The 14,679-nt window shown below is 36.6% G+C and overlaps 1 long non-coding RNA gene across 1 annotated transcript; it reads right to left on the bottom strand.

The window, feature by feature from the left end:
• Positions 1 to 9,196: 9,196 nt before the first annotated feature.
• Positions 9,197 to 13,058, bottom strand: LOC114025201. Its single transcript, XR_003567007.1, has 2 exons — positions 13,020 to 13,058; positions 9,197 to 9,382 (listed from the first exon to the last, which is right to left on the bottom strand). It is a non-coding gene; the product is annotated as an uncharacterized LOC114025201 (long non-coding RNA).
• Between the last annotated feature and the right edge of the window lie 1,621 nt (positions 13,059 to 14,679).

Here is a 14,679-nt window from a genome sequence, read left to right as displayed (position 1 = left end):
ATAGATAGTGGTCCTGTCTATTCTTCTCGTTCTTTTGTCATAGCTTTCTCTCTCTTATTCTTACTAGTCCTGTCTAAAGGGGGTGGAATTACGGCTCTGGTTACGCTTGGAAACAACCACCTCTAAGCCATTTTCACAGGATTTAAAGCTAGAAGAGGATTTAGAGATCATCTAGTTCAGCCCCTTAATTTTACATTGGAGAAAGCTGAGGCCTGGAAAGGATAAAGGACATGATCAAGGCAACTCAGTCAATGACAGAAGGATTTTAATTTATGTCTGTGATTTGAAGCTAGTGATGTTTACCACGCTGCTAGACAGCTATTGTTTGTTGTTTAGTCGTTCCGTTGTATCTGACTTTTTGTGACCCTTTGGATCATAGTATACATGGGGTTTTTTTGGCAAAGATACTGAAGAGGTTTGCCATTTCCTTCTCCAGTGAATTAAGGCAAACAGGTTGAGTGACTTGCCAAGGGTCACACAGGTAGTGTGTGTCTGAGGTCAGATCTGAACTCGGGTCTTCCTGATTCCAGGCCCAACACTCATCTAGCTGCCAGACAGCTCAGCTTCAGGTAAACAGCAGAAAAGATTCAGTTGTTTGAGCTGAGCTGGAGAAAACCATAATACACGAAAAACACATTTTGGGGCCAGCAAAGAGTCAGAGTAATGAGGGAAAAAGGATAGAGGTAAGAATTACGAAAAATCCTCTCATAACTCTTTCCTTACTTTTTCTTTTCCTAAAAATATTATGGGGATGTTTCCCTTTGAAAAAAAAAATGCCTCTCCCTTCCCCCCCCACCCCTTCTTGGCTTCCTCCTCCTGCATCCCACCTTCCCACCCACCCTTAACACATAGACCATTGACAGAAAGGTAATGTGTATACAGGAGAGTGTTTAATGTAACACTGACAGTATTCCAAGAATGAGTAACAGGGAGAGAGGTAAGCTCTTCTGTACACTGCTGTTCTGTACACAGATGTTATGATTCTGGCTATGGGTGGTTCCCTGAAAACTGCCAATTAGTAGGCTGGGCAATGTTCCACTTATTCTTTTCTCTCTGACTATTTCACCGCATGCAAAGTCCACTCCCCAAAGCTAAAAACTGGAAGATTGTAAGGACTGTAGTTGACCTTTTATCCAACCAGTTCCTTCTACCAGGAAGGAGGCCAAGTGTACATTCTTCCTGTAGAAGGAAAGCCTGAGGCATAAAACATGAAATTACTTTAAAAAATAAGACAGAGAGAGAAAGAAGGCACAACTCTCCCAAATACAGAGGACTTGTCAATGTGAAGTGGTTTCTCTTCAACAGAGAGAGCCTGATGCTCCATTTGGGAGCAGAAGTGTATAGCCCTATGCATTAAAACAGGACCATTATTCCAAAGAACTGATGACAAAAGGGTGTTGGACTCAAGGTGTAGAATTACACATACATTTGGGGGCATGGAAAATGTGTGGATTTGTTTTGCTTAATAATGCTTATTTACTACAATGATGATATTTGTCTTTTTAAATTTTTAATTTGAAGGAGAGAAGGGCTAGTTCCAAAAAAAGAAAAAAAGGAAAAAAAGGTCATTTAAGCACTTTTAAAAACAATGTTACAAAAGAGGCCTGAAGGATATTTAGAAGGAAACATGGACAAGTAGTACAACTTTGATAATAACATGTTAAATTTATTATATCCTTTTAAAAATGAAGCTTTAAGATCCATTTTAATATTTAGCTTTAATTTTTAATGAAGCTTTTATGTCCATTTAAAAATGAAGTCAAAATTCACATTTACATACAATCTCATTTTTGTTCTACTTTGCATGTAAAATATATATGTTGTTCATTAAATTTGGAATTTTAAAAAAATTTTAAAAAGAAAACATGAAGGGTATCAGCAGGCAGTTAAAAAAAGAAATACAAAGTAAAACCACTTGGGTTTTCTTTTTAAAAAAATTTCCATATTAGCCATGTTGCCAAAGAAAAGAGAGAGAGAGAGAAAGGGGGAGAAAGAGAGAGAGAGAGAGAGACAGAAAGAGAGAGAGAGGGAGGGAGGGAGGAAAAGAGAGGGAAGGAGGGAAAGAGAGAGGGGGGGTGTAAAAAAAGTATGCTTCAATCTGCACTCAGAGTTCATCAATTATCTCTATGGAGGTGGATAGCATTTTTCATCATGGGTCTCTTGGAATTGTCTTGGATCATTGTCTTGATCAGGGTAGCTAAGTCTTTCACAATTGATCATCCTTACAATATTGCTGTTACTGTGTACCATGTTCTCCTGGTTCTGTTAACTTCACTTTGCATGAGTTCATATAAGATTTCCTAGATTTTTCTGAAACTCCCCCTCATCATTTCTTATAGAACAATAATATCCCATCACAATCATATGCCACAACTTGTTCAGCTATTCCCTAATTGATGGGTAATCCCTTGATTTCTAATTCTTTGCCAGCACAAAAAGAGCTGCTATAAATGTTTTTGTACAAATAGGTCCCCTCCCCTGCTCTTTTCTTTAATCTCTTTGGCATAAAGACCTAGTAGTGTTATTGCTGCATCAGAGGGTATGCACAGCTTTATAGCCCTTCAGGCATAATTCCAAATTGTTCTCTATAATGGTTGGCCCAGTTCATATCTCCAACAGTGCATTAATGTCCCAATTTTTCCCAGTCCCCTCCAGCATTCGTTATTTTTCTTTTCTGTCATGTTAGCTAATCTGATAAGTATGAGGTAGTATCTCAGAGTTGTTTTAATTTATGTAGAGCATTTTTTTCAGTGATTATTAATAGCTTTGATTTCTTCTTCTGAGAACAGCTTGTTCATATCTTTTGACCATTTATCAATTGGAGAATGGCTTTTTTTTTTATAAATTTGTCTCAGTTACCTATATATTTGAGAAATAAGGACTTTATGAGAACAACTTGCTGCAAAACCCTCCCTGCCCCACCCCCCACCCCCAGTTTCCTGCTTTCCTTCTAATTTTGGCTGTATTAGTGTTGTTTGTACAAAAACTTTTTAGTTTCATGCAATCAAAATTATTACATTTTACCTCCCATGATCGTCTCTATCTCTTATTTGGTTGTAAACATATCTATGTTATCCACAAATCTAACGGATACATTTTCCCATGCTCACCTAATTTACTTATGATATCACTCTTTATGTCCAAATGATTTATCCATTTTTACCTTAACTTGATATATAGCATGAGACGTTGGACTGTGTCTAGTTTCTACCAAACTGCTTTCCAGTTTTCCCAGCAATTTTTGACAAATGGTGGAATCTTTGGGTTTATCAAACACTAGATTACTATAGTCATTTGCCATGGTGTATTGTGTACTTAATCTATTCCCCTGGTCCACCACTCTATTTCTTAGCTTGTACCAGATTGTTTTGACGATTATTGCTTTGCAATATAGTTTGAAATCTGGTACTGCTAGGCTGCCTTCCTTCACATTATTTCATTGATTCCCTTGTTATTCTTGACCCTTTGTTCTTCCAGATGAATTTTGTTATTATTTTTCTAGCTCTTTAAAATAATGTTTAATAATTTAATTGGCATGGCACTAAATAAGTAACTTAACTTAGGCAGAATTGTCATTTTAATTATATTGGTTTAGCCTACCCATGAGCAATTAATATTTCTCCATTTGTTTAGATATGTCATTATATCTGTGAAAAGTGTTTTGTAATGGTGTTCATATAGTTCCTGGGTTTGTTTTGGCAGGTAGACTCCCAAGTATTTTATATTGTCTATAGTTGCTTTAAATAGAATTTCTCTTTCTGTCTCTTCCTGCTGGGTTTTGTTGGTAGTATATAGAAATGCTGATGATTTATATGGGTTTATTTTATATTCTGAAACTTTGTCAAAGTTGTTGTTTCAACTAGTTTTTTAGTTGATTCTCTAGGGTTCTCTCAATATACCATCATATCATTTGCAAAGAATGTTAGTTTTGTTTCCTCATTACCTATTTTTGTTCCTTCAATTTATTTTTCTTGTCAATACTATAGCTAGAATTTCTAATGCAATATCTAATAATGGTGGCAATGGACATCTTTGCTTCACCCCTAATCTTATTGAGAAGGCTTCTAGTTTATTGCCATTATAGAATATTCCCATTTTGGGAATATTTCCGTATTCCCATTATATTCCCATTATTCCCCTTGTTTTTGGTTTTAGTTAGAGACTTGTTATTTTAAGAAAGGCTCCACTTATTCCTATGTTTTCTGGTGTTTTTAATAGCATTGGAAGTTGTACAACCTCATACTCACTAGGTCAGTAAAGAAGAAAAAAAAAAGGAAAATGGTAATTGTTGGAAGGTGGTGGGAAAGAGGAAGCACACTAAAGCACTGTTGTTTTAGTTGTTGATCCAAAAATTTTGGAAGATAATTTAGACCTGTACCACAATAGTCTGTACCCAAAGATGCCACTACAAGGCATATACCCATAAAAGGTATTCTTCCTCCCCAAGTTTGTATTAAACATTTGCCAACACACCATTGCCAACTGTCCGCAGTCACATGGATGAAACACTGATCCATTAAAATTTAAGAACAGTGTTTTAACATATGTCTCCATACCAACTAAATACTGATAGGAAAGAAAAGCTTTCAAAACATAAAGGACAAATGGAAAAAACAAAAACCAGGTGAGAGTCTGATGAGGCTATGTATTATCACTAAATCTACCTCCTACTGAAGTTGTTCGGAAGGTGCTTTCAATGAGCTTAAAGGGGGCAAACTTACATCTTCATAAAACTTTTATTCATTTACCAAAAGCAATTATTTCATCCACCCTACAATAGTTTATAAAACATTAAATCACAAACACTTGTCTCAGGATCATTCCCATCATTAAAAAAGATGGGATGGACAAAAATATTAGTAATGAAAATGACAGCAACAATAGTTAATTTCGCAGCTAGGTGATATAGTGGATAGAGTGCTGAACCTGGAATCCCGAAGTACTGAGGTCAAATCCAGCCTCAAACACTAGATGTATGAGTCTGAGCAAGTTGTTTAACCTATCTGCCTCAGCTTCTTCATTTATAAAATGAATATAATAACAGCACCTACCTCCAAGAGTTGTGAGGCTAAATGAGATATTTGTAAAGTGCTTTGCAAGCCTTAAAATACCATATAAATGTTTTATTGGGCGGCTAGGTGATGCAGTGGATAAAGTGCCGGACCTGGAGTCAGGAAAACCTGAATACAAATCTGGCTTCAGACACTTAGTAGTTGTGTGACCCTGGGCAAGTCACTTAACCCTAATTGCCTCAGTTTCCTTATCTGTAAAAAAATAAGCCAGAGAAGGAAATGGCAAACCACTCCAGTATCTTTGTCAAGAAAACCCCAGATGGAGTCACAAAGAATTGGATACAACTGAAATAACTGAACAACAAAAACCACTTGGGGCAGCTAGATGGCACAGTGGATAGAGTATCGCCCCTACAGTCAGGGAGACATGAATTCAAATCAGATCTCAGACACTTACTAGCTGTATGACCTTGGGCAAGTCACTTAACTGTTCACCTCAGTTTCCTCATCTGTAAATGAGCCAGAGAAGGAAATGGCAAACCACTCCAGTATCTTTGCCAAGAAAACCCCAAATAGGGTCACAGAGAGTTATTATTATTATTTCACAATAGTTTACAGAACAGTATACATAAATGAATGATAATAGTATAGTAACTTGATCCAGGTCCATCTTTATCTGAACTATGTCAAACAATAAAAATGAGATAAACCAAGTGATAGCAATAATAATAATAATAATAATAATACCAATCAACTATACTGAAACTAGAGTACTATCATGGACAAAATTGTTGCCTGGAATTGCCCGAATAAAACATTTATCCTTAAAAATTTTTAAACCACATTTTTACTAGATATCCTCATACTAAATACTCATAATCTCCAATCTGTGTGGAAAAAACATCTTTCAAAATTTAGAGGCCTAAAGAAATCAAAATCATGTGGGAACAAGATAAAGTACCTATCATCCCCAGTATCTTGTCTGCTACTGGAGTTGCACCCAAAGTAATTTTGTGAACCTTAAGGTAATGATTGAGTTTGCATCCTATACTTTTGTACAACTATAAAAATCAGTAGTTTTATCCAATTTTGAAATAATATATACAATATTTCACATAAAAATATTATAATGGAACCCTATCAGGACCATTTTTATCTGAACTTGATCAAGATTAGATGAGAAGGGCTAACAATAATATTTTAAATGGTAGTAATGATGATGGTAAGCTATCATTTCTTAAAGGATAGGGATTCTGTCATTTAAAAATGTGTATATCCTAAACCTCTAAGATGGTGCCTTTCATATAATAAGATACTTAAAACTGTCAAATGAATAACATCTTCATATGAAACTTCTGTAATTTTTTTCTACAACTTAAAAAAATTGTGACTGATCATGGTGACTCATGACTATAATTCCAGCCACTGTGGAGGCTGAGGTTGGCAGTTTGCTTGAACTCAGGAGTTCTGAGCTGCAGTGGGCTATGCCAATTATGTGTCTGCCCTAGGTCTGGCATAAATATAGTGAGGCCCAGGAGCAAGGGCCACCAGATTGCACAATGGGGGGCAAAATGGTCCAAGTTGGGATAGGAGCAGGTGCAAAGTTCCTGTGCTGATCAGCATTGGGCCATGAGTAAACTGCTGCATTACCAATCTGGGCAAGATGGGAAGACCTAGTCTTAAGGAAAAAAAAGTGAAAATCATCAACAAGCATAAACATTTTAAAATTCAGAGAAGAATATGAGGATTGTATAAGAAACTGGACTTCTATTATGTGTAGTTTTGTTTAATTTATAGAATATCCCAAAATATTAGTATAATGTTGACTTTGATATACAGTGTATATCCTGTATGTAGTAGGTAAAGACCCATATAGATGTACGTAAAGTTTAACAAGAATCTAGTGATATCTCCAAAACATATATACCCCAAAGACGGAAAAGAGCAAAGGAAAGGATTTATACATACATACAAAACTATTATAATGGCACTTTTTGTTATAGCAAAGAGCTAGAAACTAAGGGTGCCCATCTGTTAGGGAATAGCTGATGGAATTATGGTATATGAATGTAATGGAATATTATTATAACATAAGCAATTATGAAAGGAACAGTTTCAGAGAAACTTGGGAAGATTTGTATAAATAAATTCTGAGTGAAGTGAGCAGAACCAGTAGACATTATATGATGACTACAGCTTTGTAAAACTTAAGAATTATTATCAATGTAATGATCAGCCATGATTCCAGAGGACTGATAATGAGGCATGTTGGCCCCTTTCTGACAGAGAGGTGGACTCAAGATACAGAATGAAAAATACATTTTCAGATGTTTCCATTATGCATATTGGTTTTGTTTGACCATTCTAATTTGTCACAAAGGAAGACTGGGTTTTTTGGTGATGGTGGTAGGGTGATGGAGCCAGGGATAGTTATATTAAAAAAAAGAGAGAGAAAAGAGTATAATGAAACATTTTTAAAATGCACAGAAGAGAGTGGAAGGAATTTCAGCAGGAGGCAGGGACAAGCAGTACTCTTTCCAGGAAACTGACTTTTTTTTTAAAATTAACTTGGCCATGGAACACATTTGGCTTTGGAATATAGAACCCATAGCTACTAGTCTAGAAAGACTGGAATTATACAATACTTCAGGGATAAAGAGAAGTCATAAGGTGCCTTAGAGATCATCTAGTCCGACCTCCTCATTTTACAGATGAGGAAATTGAGGTTTATAAAAGAAAAGTGACTTGTTCGAGTTTGACCGGTGATTTGAATGCAAGCCTTCTACCTCCTAATCCAGAGTTATTTTCAGTACATAAAATTGTAGGAATGCAAATCAAGCCCATATTCATAATGAAAACATGCTAAATAGTGAATATTTTGTTACAATTTAGTATTTAGTATTTTAGAAGGAAAAATGTCATTAACATTGAGATTTTCACAGAACCCCTATTCATAATACAAAGAACATCAGACCAAGTCCTACAAAAACAGTTGGTAAAATCTGCCTCCCTCCAACAGGATCAGCTGCCCTGTTATTCTTACCATAATCTTAATTATCAACTCACTCATTAAGCAGGCATTTATGAGTGTCCACTGCTGAAGCAACATCCTTATCCTTGTTTCTCCAGCAATTTCTACTTGCAAAATACTTGGAAATTTTCCCACCTAAGTTATACTTTTTGCCAAATGTGCCCTCCCACTTTACTTTCTTTCCAGTTATTTCTTGAAGTTTCCCAGAAGTGGTGGGAACAGGAAACACAACTCTTTTCAGGTGTTTTTGAATTAGAAGTCAGTATTAGCCTTTGGTGATAGAAATACGGGAATGTATAAAAATGTGTCCTCAGGAAGCAGCATGCAGTGAAAAGAAGATGGAACTTGGAGTCAGAGGGCTTGGTTTCAAATCCCAGGTCTGCCCCTTATTACTTGTGTGACCTTTGAAAATTCGCCACAACTCTGTTTCCTCATCTGTAAAATGAAGTGGATGGACTAGATGACTTCGAGAACCAAATCTATGATCCGATGACTTGCCTCCCTCTCTTCAGCTTATGTGGGTCTTTGAAAAGAGCCTGTCTACTCATTTCACTATTTCTTAAACTAATAAACTCTGGAAAATTCATGTATAGATTTCCTGAAAACAACATTGGAACAAGAAATCAGTCCCTTGAAAAGATAATTTGCATAGGGCACTGGAAAGAAAATCTAACCTTGAAACCAACAGTTTGGGGAAAAAATTTTATTTAATTATCCCCTTTATATGTACCAGACAACTTTCCACAGACCCATCTGTTACTGAGCAGAAAAGCCAGTCCAGAATGAAAAGCAGTAGAGACTTGCTTGGTCCTCAGGTCACAAATAAAAACAGCAGCAACAACCATTAATAATAATAATAATAATAAAAATAAAAAGATGACTATTCCAAGTTCTTGATGAAGATTCCTGTTAAAATTTTAAAATGTAAACTGAGGAAAAAATATTTGCCCAGGGATAGGAAAGACATAAACAGAGGCACTCCCAGACCTGCCAGTGAGTTTGGACAGGAAATAATATGTTTGTATTTAGTATTGCATATAAGCAAATCTGTCTAAGGAGATCTCAAAGGCACACTCAAAACAGCTATGCAACTAGTGGTAAACAAAAAACCAAAAAAAGAAAAAAATATATTCCAGAGAAGAACACAGAGTTCTGGAAAGTAATAAATGTGATTTTATGAATAATAAATCATGTCAGATAATTCAAAATGGTATTTTGGAAAAAGCACTAGACTTGGAGGCAGGAACTGACTATACAATTCCAAGTCTTGGCTCCGACGCTTACTAGTTGAAAGTCCTGGGACAAATCACTTTATCTCTTTGGGACTCGGTTTCCTCATCTGTAAAAAGAGCAGATTAGATTTGTGAGTTCTAGCATCTTCTCTGACAGGTCTCCTAGATGCATGGGAAACAATACTATAGCAACTTTTGTTTCCTAGGATTCATCTTACACTCTCTTCTGCTTTGGCTTCCATGACATTGCTTTATTCTAACTCTTTTGCTTCTGTCTAAACACACTTTATGCCCCTTTTTCTGGTTCATCATTAATTTCTTGTTACCCTAAGTTCTATCCTATGCCCTCTTCTCTTCTGCTTCTACATGTCACGATCTCATTATCTCTTATGTGTTCAATCATCATCTCTTACCAGATGCCTCACCACATAATTCTTAACTGATAACTATATGTGAACATGTTTACATACACATATATCTCTATATCTATCTATCTATCTATCTATGTATCTATCTATCTACTCAAATCTCTCTCATAAATTTAAGCTTCACATCACCAAATTCCTGCTGGGCATGATGTGAACACTTGGATATCCTATCAGCATCTCAAATGCAACATGAACCCATCATCTTTTGCCTTAACCTTGCCCCTCCTCCATAGGTCCCTATTTCAGTCTCAGTTACCCAAGTTTATTGCCTTGCAGACATTTTTGAATCTTTTTTCTTCCTCCTCATATCCTCTTCTCCAACATACAATATTTCTAATTCATTGTCACCACAAAAGAGCTGCTATAAATATTTTTGTACATATAAGTCCCTTTCATCTTTCTTTATCTTTGAGATAAAGACCTAGTAGTGATATTGTTGGATCAAGATCCCAGGAGATTTGATCAGATCACTGAAACAGGGTATAGGGAAAGAAGAGAACCCAGGGTAGATCGCTTAGGTATGACCATACATGGCCATGGAAGATAATCTAGCAAAGGAGGTTGAGACAGACTAGACAAATCAATAGAAGGACCAGAAGAGAGCAATTTTATAAAAATCCAGGGAAAAGAGAATATTCAGGTTGAGGGGGTGGTTAGCAGTGACCAGTATTGTCAAAATCATTTTCATAAAGCATAAGGAAGTGGGGGAAGGAAATATTTATATAGTATCTGCTATGTGCCAGGCACTGTGCTAAGAGCTTTATAAATGTAATCTCATTTGATGCTTGCAATAACGTGTGAGGTAGGTGAATTATTATCCCCATTTTACAGTTAAGGAAACTGAAGCATAGATAATTTAAATATCTTGCCCAGGGTCACAAGGCTACTAAGTGTCTGAGGTCACATTAGAACTCAGGTCTTTGTGACTCCATGCCCAATGTTCTATCCATAGGTCTAACCATGTTATTTCCCTGCTCAAAACTCTTCAATCGGTCCCTTTTACCTCTAGGATAAAACAACTTCTCAGCCTGGCATTTAACGTCCTCCACAACCTAGTTCCATCCTTATTCACATAAGGCTTCATGTATTCAACTTCATCTGCTCCCCAAACTTAAAATTTCACCTCCTGCCTCCATTAATTTGGTTTTTATTCTCCATGTCAGGATTGAAATCCCTCCTTTAGTCCTCCTAATAGAAGCTTAATCTTCCTTCAAAGCTTAGTTTAGATGCTACCTCTTCTGGCAAGCAAAATATTCCATACCTGTCTCTCCTTACTAGGTAAAGAATTTTATTCAGGATTTTTGCTAACTGCAAACTGTAGAGAATCTTAGAATGCTTTGCATTAGATATTAGGAGTTGGTAAGATCCATGGAGATAAATTACTATTGCTGTGGACTCTTCTTTGATTACCTTTGAGTTGACTTGATGAAGCGAATGTTTAGGGATGGTTTAGATTCAATTATTGTTTATCCAACAAATTCAACTAATATTAATAAATGCCTACTATTTATAAGACAGTGTTCTGGACAACGTGGTTTTGTAGATACCAATAGAATCACTGCTATCAAAGCTTACAGTCTACAAGGGAGGATATAATATGCCCATCACTAAGGATAGAGAGAATATGATGTTACTAAATACCTTCAGCATGCTTGGCATATTGTCATTGGAGATAAATGTGTGGACTAGGTGACCACTTATAATTATCTTCAGCCCTCAGATCCTCTGATTCAGCAACTAAAAAAAACTGTGATAAAGGCCTCACTATCCTGCCAATGTATGATGAGATAGGGTGATGCTGCTTCCTGTGACATAGTATTTCCATGCCTCCACAATGGTGCTGACCCCAAATGACACAACTTCAAACTTTTGAACCTCAGTATAAAATGCAGACATTGCTATTTTTTTCTAAATCCTAAATCAGGAGAATAAAAAAAAATGATTGTACAGGAGAGAAGAATCTTTGGAATAGAGCCAAGAAAGAAGAGCACAAATGAAAACTCACTAGCAGTAGCCCAAATAGAATAGAAATCAAGGGCTCAATTCATTGTCCTTTGAAATTTCATTAAAGTCTAAAAATGCAGGCTGATTTTTGCAATTATATCCCTCTAAAATTCTTTAGCTAGCCAAATTATATTCTTACTGTAGTCTAGCCATATTATTTCATTTTTCGAAAGTCTTCAATAGCTAACCTAGAAATATTACCAGTCCCTGAACTTATCCTATTGCCTAAATTTGTACTACCCATCCCCCTTTGGCTAGCACACACTCTGTCCAATTCATTCAGTTTTTTCTTCATTTAACCATTCATTCATTTATTCATTCAATAAATCTTCATTAAGCATTTGCTGTGTGTGGATCCTGGTGCCAAGTACTAAAGAGGGACAAAACTCAAGTAAGACACAGTCCAGGACCCCATAGAGCCTATGATCTAGTAGAAAGAAAATTCATAAAACATAGATTACTACAATGTATATTATTATGTGGGTATTCAAATTATTTTTTTAAAAGTACTGTATGAGATCTGATTGGGAAGGTTCTTACCAAACAAGGTCTCAGGGAAAGTTCATGAAGGAGGTAGAATTTGAGTTAAAGTGTAGGTAGGATTTCAATGTGCAAAAAGTTTAGAGTTTAACATTTCATAAATAATAACCTATTTGGTACAAGGATTGGGAGTAAATGCTTGGAGGAGGAAGGACACAGGGCATGTTCAGGGTGAGGCAGGACTGTGGACTAGAGGAGAGAAACTCAATTTACCAATAGCATAAAGTACATGAAGGGGAGCAGTATGATAGAAGACTAATAAGTTAGAGTGGCATCAGATTTTTGAGGTCCTTGGAAGCTAGGAAGAGGAAGTTCAGCCACGGTAACCAATAGGGATCCAGTGAATGTTTTTAACAGGTGAATGGTATGAGTAGTTTTGTGCTAAATGAAAGGAAAGGGCAGAAAGTAGAGGTTGGATGATTTATTAGGCAATAAATCTAAGAACATAATAATGGGGGCCATTGACAGGGTGATAAGAGTGGGAAAACAGAAGAGAGGATGGATGTAAGAAATGTTACGGAAAGGATCTGGTAACTGATTGGATATAAGGACATATATAATATAAGTGATGTAAGGAGACAGAAAAGTACAAGATAACTCCAAGGTTTAAAAACAGGGTAAATGATGGTGTCATGGACAGAAACAGTGAAGTAAAGAAGACCACATTTAACTGAAAAGGCTATAAGCTTGGGTTTTAGACATGGAGTAGTGGGTAGAATTCTAGACTTGACGTCAGGAAGATTTAAGCTCAAATCCTACCTTGGATACTTACTAGCTGTGTCCCTGAAGATGTCATTTAATCTCTCTGTGCCTCAGTTTCTTCATCTGTAAAATAAGGAAGAATCACCTCTAAGGCTTTTCCAGCTCTAAAATCTATGATTCTGATTATAAGGTTAATAGGACATTTGGGTGTGATCTGGCATTCACAAGAAGGGTCAGAGCTTTACATATATACATTGGGGATTCATCTGTGCAGAGGAAATAGTGTTTGAAGTTGTAGGAGTGAATGATATTGCCAAGGAAGAAAGAGTAGAGAGAGAAAAAAAATACCAAGGATGGATCTTTGAAAAATATCAACATTTAGAAGATCGGGGGGAAAAAAGCCAGGAGACAGATGAAGTGGTTAGAGAAGCTGGTCATTAACAAAAATATACATCTAAAGCCAAGAAAGAAAGAGTACCTGGTAGGAGAGGTGCAGTCAATAACCTCAAAAGTCATAAAGAGATCTGATAAAAATGGTGAGGGGAACTGATTTGGTGATAACATGGTTTATGGTGACCCTAGAGTAGTTTCAACAGAATGGTTGATGTGAAACCCAAATTGCAAGGGGTTGAGAAGAGAATTGGTAATGAGGAAATGGAGACTTTAGTTGTGGACAGTGTTTTGAAGTAATTAAGTCATAATGTCAGGAGCTAAAGAAACTCTGAGGTCAAGTACAAATGAAGACACAACTATAAACCAGAGTGTATGTGATGAAGCCAGAGGTGACAATTCCTTAGCCTGTTTAAGTGAATTAGGATCTAGTCTCAGGGCTAGTATTGGTTGAACAGAGGTATAGTGACCTGACTGGGAGGAGAGACTAAGGGACAATAGAAAAGAACAAGACAAAAGAACAAACAACTAATATAGTTAGGAAATGAGCTAGGGTGGGAAATTTTACTGATTAAACGGCAGTAAGTTTGGAGATTGTAGTTGGGGAGTGAGCTCTTGAAGGAGCTCTCAGTGTGAGAATGATTTGTTGACTTTATAGGAGAGAATAAGAGAGTGAATCAGCATGGGATAGGATAAGAATGGAGCTAGAACTATGGCTGTTCATTAAGGCCAACATAGGAAAAAATATGTAGAGTAAGTGGATACTAATGCCCCCTCTTGCCCAGAGATATACTACTGGGAGAGATATGTGCTGGAAAACTGTAAAGATAAGATTCTGTTTTGTGTAACATGCATGAATTATGGGAGCAAGATGTAGACAGAAAGGTTAGCGATAATAAGGAGTAGTAAGTGAGACCTCTCATTCAATGACAATAAGGAAGAAGGTAAATTGGAAGATGATGCTGAGACTTGAGGAATCGAGGAAGGAAACTCAAGGAGCCCACGTCAGGTATCTTAGAACTGCCAAAAGTGGCATGGCTGCCTCAGGAAGTGGTGGGTCCACCCCACTAGCAGATTTCAAGTGAAGGCTGTATAACTATTTGTTGACCTTGTTGCAGAGGGAGTTCTTTGTCATGTTCAGGTGGAACTGGATAGTTCCTGAGACCCTTTATAACTCTTGAGATTCTATGATCTCCTCAGTAAAGTTAGGAACCTGAGTCACCTGCTGGAAATGGGGAAAAGGGAGGGAAGGGTAATTCAGTATGAGAAGAAGAGATTTGTAATAGCTGATTTGGGGAATGAGATAGGAATTAGATAAAGGTAGGGTAGAAGGATTGTCC

This window comes from Vombatus ursinus, unplaced genomic scaffold, assembly GCF_900497805.2.
Source record: "Vombatus ursinus unplaced genomic scaffold, bare-nosed wombat genome assembly UNPS02014830.1, whole genome shotgun sequence".
Taxonomy (NCBI): domain Eukaryota; kingdom Metazoa; phylum Chordata; class Mammalia; order Diprotodontia; family Vombatidae; genus Vombatus; species Vombatus ursinus.
This window is presented reverse-complemented; position numbering and strand designations above follow the sequence as displayed.